The sequence below is a fragment of the Tupaia chinensis genome, unplaced genomic scaffold (assembly GCF_000334495.1).
Source record: "Tupaia chinensis unplaced genomic scaffold, TupChi_1.0 Scaffold000561_1, whole genome shotgun sequence".
NCBI classification, from domain to species: Eukaryota; Metazoa; Chordata; class Mammalia; order Scandentia; family Tupaiidae; genus Tupaia; species Tupaia belangeri.
In genome coordinates this window covers 1,914,244-1,924,071 of record NW_006160074.1, presented here as the reverse complement: position 1 = coordinate 1,924,071, position 9,828 = coordinate 1,914,244, and the positions used below count along the sequence as shown (strand labels likewise).

The following is a 9,828-nucleotide window of genomic DNA, read 5'->3' as shown; positions in this document are numbered from 1 at the left end:
TCTCTCAAAAAAAAAAAAAGGCATCACAACAGAGGATTTCAAATAAAAGAAAGCAAAGGAACAGGGAATTATTCTTAAAAACAAACAAACAAACAAACAAAAAAAAAAAACAAAGTCTTCAAACACATTTTTAAAAATAGGTTTTCGCTACAAGGAGTGTGAGCTCGGCAAGAGACAGAGACAGAAAGTGAGAAATCACCCCCAGGGGAGATGGCCATGCCACATCCCTTCTGCTCCATTCTCCTCTTGGGATTTTGGGTGTGCTGGACATGAGTTTCAAGTTACTGGGTGCGGGACTAGAACCGCAGTCAACCATATGGGAGTCCAGCGACATAGCCATTACGCTAACTGCTGGTTCCCCCCTACAAATGCATTTTAATAGCTGCATGACAGTTCATTATGAACTCACCCAAATGGAAACATCATAAAGCTTCTCACATCTAAATCTTTGGCACATAAAAGGGCAGGGGCCAGCAGGTGGCATAGCAGTTAAGGTGCTAGACTCCCTCATGGCAGACTGTGGTTTGAGTCCAGAACTAGCAGCTTGAAAATCATGTCGGGTGTGTGTGTGCGTGCCCAAAATCCCAGGAGAAGAACGGAGGAGAAGAGACTGCAGCATGGCCATACCCCTAGGGGAGTCCTCACTTTCCTCCTCTCTCTCTCCAGTGAGCACATGTGCCTTATGGCAATCCCCCGTTGTCCCTCAAAAAAAGAGTAGGGCAAATGCTCCCTCACTCAGTGGTGTGTGCTGTGCCCAGGGAAACTGCTTGGCTGGCAGGGACAGGGGAAGTGTGCTCCCAAGCACCTTGCCTGCGAGCGTGTGGCAGAGTTCACTGTCACTCTCTCCTGACATGTCACACTTCTAAATTTTACCTTCCTTCTCAGCCTCTCCCTATTACTGTGGTCCCAGAAAGGATCCACTGGGGAGGAGGAGAAAGGGCCGTATGACTTGACGTGTGTTCTGAAACGATAAGGCACTTCGGACACATGAACGGTGCTTTATTGAATAAGCTGGAGGCAGGCAAGGCCGACAGGACCAGGGCCTGGTCTCGGTATGCCGGAGTCTAAGTGACTGTGTCCGACGTCTGTAGGGCCTGGGAGTGGGCATGCGAGGAGGGAGTCAGTGGTCGCAGCCGCTGGGATGCTGGGTTAGAGGCGGGAAGCCTGCTGTGGTAGGACCGCAGAGCAAACCTGGTACATGGGGTGACTGCGCGGGCGTCTGGAGACCCAGGTGGGGCAGCGACCACTCCCACTGGGCAGGGAGGTTGGCTGGCCTCCTGGGGTTGGTGCCCATGTTAAGGTCAACCCGTGGACCGCCACCCTCCACTCCAAGTTCTCCAGGTTCCTGTTTGGTCTAACACAAAAGAAAAAGAAGAAAATGAAAACCAAACCAGAGAGAAAGACGCAGGAAAAGAGGCAGTGAGGACAACAGAGTGAAGAGGAGGAAAAGGAGACAGTGGGGAGGCGTGGTGGTGGGGAGACAGTGGGGAGGAGTGGTGGCGGGGAGACAGTGGGGAGGCGTGGTGGTGGGGAGACAGTGGGGAGGCGTGGTGGTGGGGAGACTGTCTGACAAGTAGGCTCTTTCTGGTAGGTGCTCAAGCAGCGAGAGGTATTTTGGGGTCTGGACAACGTTATTACATACCCAGAGTGGACCATTCGGATACCCTACAGGTCAGAGGAATGGTGTCCACTATACTCACTGCCCACCGTCCTTCTAAACAGATTTGGTGCCCTCTTTCTGAAAAGCAATTTCCCGAACTTTCTGGGAACTGATTACTTCAGTGGAGCAGGCAGTGCAGAAGCAGTGCCAAGGAGTTGTCCTTCCCGGAGAATGCTCAGCCCCTCCAAATTTCTGGGGTGGAGAGCAAGGTGGAGGCGGGGGTGACCTGGGTTAGAGCCAGGAGGCGGGAGACGGGAAGGCTGTAGAGACAAGGAGGAGAGAGGAGGGCTGGGTGCAGGAGTACAGACCCCGCTCCGCAGCTCCCTGCACCTCTTGCTGCCTTCCCTCTGGGCTGCAGGAAAGGCAGTGTGGTGTGGGTGGGGAGCCCCAACAGTCACTGGGGTGCACGGATGGGGTGTGGGGTGGAGGCAAGGGGTGCTGGGAAAATGGAGAAGGCCACAAAGGCAAAGCGCAGGAAGTGCAGGGTTCACTGTTCTCGTAGGGACGCACCCGTGTTCAACCTGCTGAGAAGAGAATGAATGCTTCCAAAGGCACTTTTATCAGAAAACTACAGAAAAAAGGGGAAAGGACAGACTGACAAGGTTGGAGGGACTCTTCCATCTGCATAGCTTTTGCTTGCTTTTTTTCCCTCGATGCTCTTAGCCTATGTGAGTAGACACTAGACCAAAATGCTTCCTCTGCCTTCCGAGTCCACACGCAGAGGGCCTCTGGTAAGCGGCCTCCCAGCCCTACCCTGCAAGCGCCCCTCGGCTTAGAGGGCATCCCTTCTCTTGCTCCTTTTGAGCCCGCTCCCAGCTCTGGGTCCTGGAAGTGCTTCTCTCCTCTGACCCAACCCTTTCCCTTATCTTCAATGAACTGGCCTGTGGTTAAGCCACACTCTCCCTTCCTCCAGACATGGTATCTGGAAAAAAAAAAAAAAAAAAGAGGGTGGTGGGAGGCTTGAGAGGTCATGGAATCCAGCCTCCTTCTGAAAGGATCCCCCAGGGTGAGGACGAGACTTGCCCAGTGTCTCGCTGGGAGGGAGCTGTGGGGCTGAAGGGCACACTCCAGTCAGTACAGACATCTTACTACTATGATTTTTTCCCTACGGGACATAGGTGATCACCAGAGACAGAGAAAGTGAGAGATCACCCCCCGGGGTTTGGGGGGGATGGCCATGCCACAATTCCTTCTCCTTCATTCTCTCAGGATGCTGGGCATACTGCACGCCAGAGTGTTTCTCAAGCTCCCAAGTCCGGGACTTGAACACCCCGTAAGCCATGTGGGTTCCAGCGGGCTTAACCACTGTGCTACCGGCCAGCCCCAATAGCACTATGACTAAAACTCAACAATGATTTGTTGCTAAGTCCCTTCCCGTTCTCCCTTCCAAAGGCCCTAACTTGACTGTGGGTCTTGGCTTTCTTCACTGTCCTTGCCTCTGCTCCCACCTGTCCACACCGCACAGGCCCCGCCGGGAAAGCAGCAGGCTTCGGTACCAGGACAACCTGGGTTAGCTCGAATAGCCCAGAACCGTTGGCCTGGCCTATAACCTGCTGCCTGTGAAGGGGGTGCTGCTCATTGGTCCAGCAGAAGTGATTGACGGATCCATAGCCCAATGAATGATGACTCTTGAAAGCGCCAAGGCAGTTACCGGCTAGTTCTCTCGAGACTCTGGAGTAACGGTTTTTGCAATACTGGTTCAGCTGAATTTCATACTCAAATCCCAGCATCTTATTAGTAGAGGCTGATAGGCAGTTCTCTCCCCCATGGAAGGAGCCTCAACAAACAAATGACCCTTCAAGAGAAGATGGGTGCCTCATATGGAATGAATCACTTAATAAAGGGGGAGCTCTTTTGTTAAGTTGGTGGGAAAGTGAGTGGGCAAAAGGGAGGGAAGGTGATTAGGGGTGAGGGACGGAGAACTAGGGCAGCTCCCAGGAAGCTCGAGTTACACGTGTTTATTGTAACGTTGATAGACCGTGTGCATTATGGAGGCCATCCCTGGGGCCTAAATGGGTACTGGGACCTGGGTGAAATTATGGGGTCCCTGCTGGGGCCTCTAAAAGCCCAGGGATCCCAAACCTAACTGGCAGGCACGTGGGATGTGGCCATGGTTCTCCTGCTCATGGAAATGGCCTCTCTGCAAGGTCTCAGTAGGAGCTGGCTTGGATGGTGAAAGGGAGGTCTAGACTGTGAGATGACTCTTAGGAGTGAAGTGTGCGGGGAAGGTTGGAGCACAGAGGTGGCACAGCTACTTGAAGAGTCTAGCCTCAGCAAATGTGGCCTCTGTAAGCACAGCCATGAGGCCACTCCTTAGAAGATAGATGGCAAAGAAGAGAGTGTTAGAGGGACTTAGAGCCCAAGTCCCAGAAAAGCTGAGCAAGAACTATGGTGCATTGTGGTCACTCAGTAAGTGCTAGCTATTAGTATCATTGCTGCTCCTCTCGGAGGGGTGGAAGTTTAGCAGTGTGAATAGTATAGGGAGTGAGAGGAGAATAAGTGCAAGAGAGCCAGGAAAGCAAGCCATTCTGATTGTCTCCATTAGCTCCAGGGGTGATCGTGAGAATTGCAGAAGCCCCTCCTCCAGCAGGGAATGAGAGGGAAGGACTGAAGAGGGTGTTGGTGTGTGTTGGAGCTGGGAACCCCAAGCATGGGAAGTAGGAATGGGGAGAAGCTGTCCTTCTCACACCTCCTAAGGGGGCCTGCCAGAAGTGAGGTGAAAGAGAGGGGAGGATACAGGGAGAATGAGCATGGGAGTGGTGTGGACAGCCACTGGCTGGGCCGTGTCACTTTATACACAACAGCTATTGTGGCTTTGGGAGAGTGGGGTTGTGGGGAAGGAGCCCACCTAGTTCTCTCTCCTGGTAAAAGGGAATTGTGGGAAAATTTAAGACTCCATTGGGAATTCTCATTCATCACATGTGTCAACTTACTCAGGGACCCCAGGTCTTCAAGGGCTGACAAAGACTCCCTCAAGGGGCCCTGAAAGAAGGAAACCATTTTCTATTGAAGAGGAATTTGTGTTTCATCTGAGGATCCCGACTGCTCTGAAGAGTGCGTGGTAGAAGTCATGAAGGTTCTGGACGGGAGACGACACTCTCCTTATCATACTCTATTCCTTTTGCCCTTCCTACCCTTACTCCGTGTCTCTCTTATCAAGTCACTAAATCCAAGGCATTTGTTGGGAGGGGGTGTGGAGCGGGCAGCCATGAGGTAGCTTAGAGAAGGTGATATTGAAGGAAGAGCAAAGACCGCCTTTGAGCCCCCAAATTACACTGAATACGGGCCCATTGAGGGGTGAGAAACCAACAAAAGCTATCTTTTAGTAACAGTTGAAGTGCAAAGTCACTTGGGACCAGCCTGCCCGAAGTGAGGAACTCTGGTCTTAAAATGTATGGGGAGAAGGTGGAGAAAGGGGAGATGAAGTAGGCCAGAGAGAGGCAGGAGGAGGCAGAGCAGCAAGGCTAACATGGCCTGAGATAAGACGAAGCTCAGCAATCACAGCTGAGGCCACACTGAGCGCTCAGAGAGACACCCCCACAGTGAGGCAGCTTGACTTCACAGCCAAGTCTTCCATGGTTTCTCTGTTTCCATGTTCACTGAATGCTTCTACTGATTTACAAAGAAAATTTATAGAGTTCTCAGTCTTCCAAGATTCCAGAAAGCACTGCATTTACTGATTTATACCCATTTTACATAAACTCTGGAGATGCTCACTGATGCGCACAGGCGATGGTCTTGCGCACAGGGTTCAGATCTGGGTGCAGCAAATGAGATGGGCAGTGGGGTGCTGAGGAAAGTCAAAGCTCAGAAGTCAGCTCTGGAAGCTGTTTTCATGTTCCGTCACCATGCATCAAGGGCTAAACAAGCCCTCAGGAGTAGGACGAGCCTCCTGTCTAGCATGCTGGGATGCGGCATAGCAGCGGGGACACGTAGGCACTGGTAGGGCTGCTGGCCTCGGAGCGGTCTAAGGGAGCGCTCTGATGGGTGAGCAGTAGACTGGCCCTCAACGAAGGTGCATTGCTAATCTTGGATGGTTTGCCATCCAAGAGGGATGGAATTCCCATGGTCAGTGACGTAAAGTGCTTCTGATAAACCAAGAAGGACCCAGGCCCAAGGCTGGGAGGGAAGTCAGGCCTGGGTAGAAGAGCACAGGCCTGAGGCCAACTACTGCTAGGATAGGAAGGTACTCTCTTCTCCAAGAGAGTCATCAGACAGGTCAGAGAGGGGTTACGGCCAGAGTCAGATATACGCAAGAGAAAATAAACAGATCGGGGTGAGGGGCAAACCAACACGAGAGAGAGTATTGAGGAGGGAATTCCATCAAGCTGCTGCTTCGAGTCATCTAAGAATGTCTCTCTCAAGCTCCCGAGATGGGTTTAACTCTCAAGGCCAAGGATATTCAAAACAGGCCTTGGGTTTCTCAGGGCTTCAGAAAATGGCCGTCATCATCTCTGACACTCACTTCAGTCAAACCCTCTCAATACGTGGAAGGTTGTCCACAGAGGAAAGTGGGTTTCAGTGAGAGGCGGGTGACTTTCCTGTGTGTTAGCCTTGGCTTAGCGACTCCAGATATGGGACATGTCCAGGAAGGGGTGGACTGGCAGGCCAAGAGCTAAATATCTTCTCGTTTCAGGGACCCTGTCCACATTCTTCCTGCCCACGGTTGGGAGAGCTGAGGGGGTCATGAGGGTTTTAAGGAACTGAGGGTGTAGGCAGGTAGGGAGAGAGGGCTTATTTTGAAGGGAGACTGCCAGACTCTGGTGAGGGCACAGTGGACACATGGGTCCCTGACCTTCCTCTGTCCTTCTCCGGCCATGTCTGCAGCTGGCCTGCCTGTGACACTTGACTGCCTACCCTTCCCAGCCCCCTAGGCCATCTGTCTTCCAGTGAAGTGAGGAGTGGGGAGTGAAGGAGGGGAAGATAGAACAGGAGAGATTTTATAGACACAGCTAGAAAATGGGTCCCCTGCGCAGGGCTGCTGCCTGTACATCTCTGCTGTTGCTTTTTGTCATGAGTGATTATGCTCATGCTCAAGGGCTGTTCACCCCCTCCAGGCAGGATTTAGAGCCCTCTGCTCTCCAAGACACAGACCTCCTGAGCCAAACTTGCTAAACTTACATCGGATGCCCCTCCTTGCTAAAAGTAGGCTCTCTGACCTATGAGGAGTTGAAGTGATTCAGAGACGGTGGTTGGTGATAGTTCCTAGACAAGGAAAAACAATCCTGAGAGACAGCCCTGCCAGCTGCCTCCTTTCTCTGCCCCACGGGCAAATGTAAGGAAAAGCTTGGGGATAAAATGGGGAAAAGGAGGCAGGGAGGAGCTGGCGTTCTTAGCCCCTAAATCTGCTGACGTAGTCTGGGTGACAGTGAGGTAGGCAGAGCCAGACAGAGGAGGCGATGGAAGTCTTAGGGGAATGGCCTAAGGGTCAGGTCAGCTGCTTCAGTGTCACCCTGCTCTGGGTGTCAGGCCACTCCTTGGGAATGAAATCTTTCTGCCTAGGCCGCGATGACTGGAGATGAGACTGCCGAGCCCTGTCTGAGCACCCCTGAGTTTTTCCTTCGGCTCATGGTATTACTGGGACCTGATGTTTTTAAGATTCAGGAGTTGGGTTCTGTGGGAGTCATTTTTGCCATCTGAGCATGGACAGAGTACCACTGAACGTGTGGTAGGATTCCATGGAAATAGCCACACTCCAGCCCTGGAAGCCGTTTTCTTCCTCTGGTCCTTCCCTGACTCCAGCTCCCCATGCCTCTGCTCTGACCCCCTGCCCGTGGGCGCGTAGAACAGGCAGGAGGGAGGGCGCAGACCTGTGGTGCACGGTTGCCTGCCAGCGTCCTGGTGGCCACGGGCGGGGGGGCGTGTCATTTCACGATAGCAGCTGATGATGCACAAGGCTGGAGACTGGAAGTTTCCAAAAGGAATTTTTTACAAGGGAACAAGGGTTAAAATGAAACCAAATGAAAAACTGGGACATGTAGGAGCCGAGAGAGCTTTTGAGTGGTGGGACAGCCTGCTGTGATCCTAGGCGTGGCTCTCAGCTGTGTGGCTCCACCGACAGGACTTCAAACCTGTTGTCTTCTTGGTCTGGTGAAAATGATTATTTCTCAGGCCTGCGGGTTGTCACCTTTGCCCTCCTTGAGTGGCGCAGGCCTTGGCGATCTGCCCGTGGAGCTCATCTTCATAGTTTTCGCTTTTTAGACTTCACCCTCTGGTGGCCCCATTGTTCTGGGGTCATACCTTCTGGCCTAGATCTCGTGGTCAACTGACTGGGGTGCAAAGCCCTGTTACCCTCTTGTTCCGACCAGCATAGAGGCCAATTTGGGGGAGGGGCAGGAGCTAGGCTGTAACCGTGAAAGACAGGGCAGAGACGTCAGGCCATTAACGAAGGAAAGAGGTGCGTGTCACCATCTCTGTTCCCTTTTGAAGTCCCCTGAGACCCCAGTCCCACCCCCTGCCATTCCTGTCTTCCCAAGCGTTACAGAATGCAGTCTTCACGGTTTCACAAAACTGATACTCTCTAAGGAAAAGAAGGGTCATTTCTTCACAGAGAAGAGTTTAGTGCCTAATAATCCAAACTAAACGTCAAAGAATTTATGAACATACTGGATAGCGTGTATAGTACAAATACATAGCAATCGTATGTGCGAGCTGTGTCAAAATGACATACAAGTAGAACGCGCGTGAGCAGGGGCTGGAATGGTCAGCAGGCGGGTGGGAGGAGGTGTGGATGGCGCGGGGCTCTGGAGTCGAGTGGGCAGTTCCGATGAGTCTCCGCGGTTGTTGGCAGGCTCGTGGGTGTGCGGCCTGGCCTTGGCTCCTTCCGGGACAATAGGTGTGGGAAGGAGGAGGAAGGACCTAAGTTTGGAGTGAGTCCGGGGTAGCCGAGGTGCTCTGTTGTGAGGTGACCCTGAGGGTCATTTAGTCTGAGGAGAGAGAAAGAGTGAGACCCAGGCCTCCGTGGGTTTGAAAAAATGTGCTTCAAAGGAAACTTTTGGGAGCAGAGAGGGAGAAGGCTGGCAGGTGGTACTCTTCCTGGCATTTTCTAGGTGTGTCCTGACCGGGGATCCTCGGGCTCCACCAGAGGGCCACAGGTCATTTTGTCATGGTTGTGAAACATGTCACAGCTCTGTGGGGTGGGCTTCTAGGCCAGGTCACCGAGTTGAGACAGATGGGAGTCATGATGGTGGCCTGGAGTAACTCACTAGAGGAATACACTGTGTTTCTAAACACGGGTATTTTCGCGGGGAGGATCAGGGAGGGAGAGGACTCGTGTCTTTGCCTATGCCTTGGGGACCTGGGCAGGGAGACACTGCATATCTCCTCCTCACACTGTCTCTGGTTCTCCAGAGTCCTCTGGTCTCCCCTCCCACATCCTGGCTCCCCTCAGGTTACGGGGTGAGATGAGGTCGGGTGATCAGCCAGGGGAGATGGCGGCCAAACAGCGCTCCATCAAGGAACGACGGAAGCAGCCTCTGAGTTTAGAGTTGGCCTCACTGAGACAGCTTGGCCGTGTCCCCGCGGTAGACAGCATGCACCGAGGCAGGTGGGAACGTGGGCTGGAAGGGAGGGTCAGGCTGGCCCTCGGCACGCTGGAGTCTAAGGCATCTGTGTTTGGCTTCTGTGACAGACCGGGCAGGGCCTCCAGAGTTTGTCAGGAAAGGACAGGAAAGATCAATGCACGAGTCCTAGCAGGGAGGGCCTCCTGGCAGGGGGCACTGAGTGACACCTCTGGTCTTTGCATAGATGACAGCAACAAGCACTCGGGCGGGAGAGAACAGGGCGATGGTAGGCAGTACGAGCAGAGACTAAGGGATGAGCAGGACTCTGCCACTTCCACCTCCTAGCCTCTTGTCGTTCTCCCAAGGAAAACACGTCTGGAGAGAGAGACAGATGCACACACAGGAGGAAGTTAACATAGACCAAGAGGCTCCATGGTCCGAGCAAAAGTGACAACTAAGCTCCTCTTGTGTTCCATTGGAAACCATTGAGCTAACTCACAGAGGTGGTTCTAGAACTTTATAGTCTTGCAGGCCTCGGGAAAACCTGTGTGCTTACCTGTGCATTTCGGATACACCTTCTAAACTTGGAGAAGGTGTTCGCTTTCACAGACTCAGGCCTGCACTCGGTCAGGACTCGATACTCCAGGTTCTCCATCCGCCCAGGGA

General features: G+C 52.9%; 2 long non-coding RNA genes across 2 annotated transcripts in view; one reads left to right on the top strand and one right to left on the bottom strand.

The window, feature by feature from the left end:
• Positions 1–2,170: 2,170 nt before the first annotated feature.
• On the bottom strand, positions 2,171–3,243 carry LOC106735878 (uncharacterized). The gene is made up of 3 exons (XR_001371074.1): positions 3,109–3,243; positions 2,414–2,582; positions 2,171–2,181 (listed from the first exon to the last, which is right to left on the bottom strand). It is a non-coding gene; the product is annotated as an uncharacterized LOC106735878 (long non-coding RNA).
• A 149-nt stretch (positions 3,244–3,392) lies between these two features.
• LOC106735883 (uncharacterized) overlaps positions 3,393–9,828 on the top strand; it is a 7,180-nt gene continuing 744 nt past the window's right edge. The window contains exons 1-2 of the long non-coding RNA XR_001371080.1: positions 3,393–3,533; positions 4,598–4,736. This is a non-coding gene — a long non-coding RNA (uncharacterized LOC106735883). The remainder of the gene's footprint in view (positions 3,534–4,597; positions 4,737–9,828) is intronic.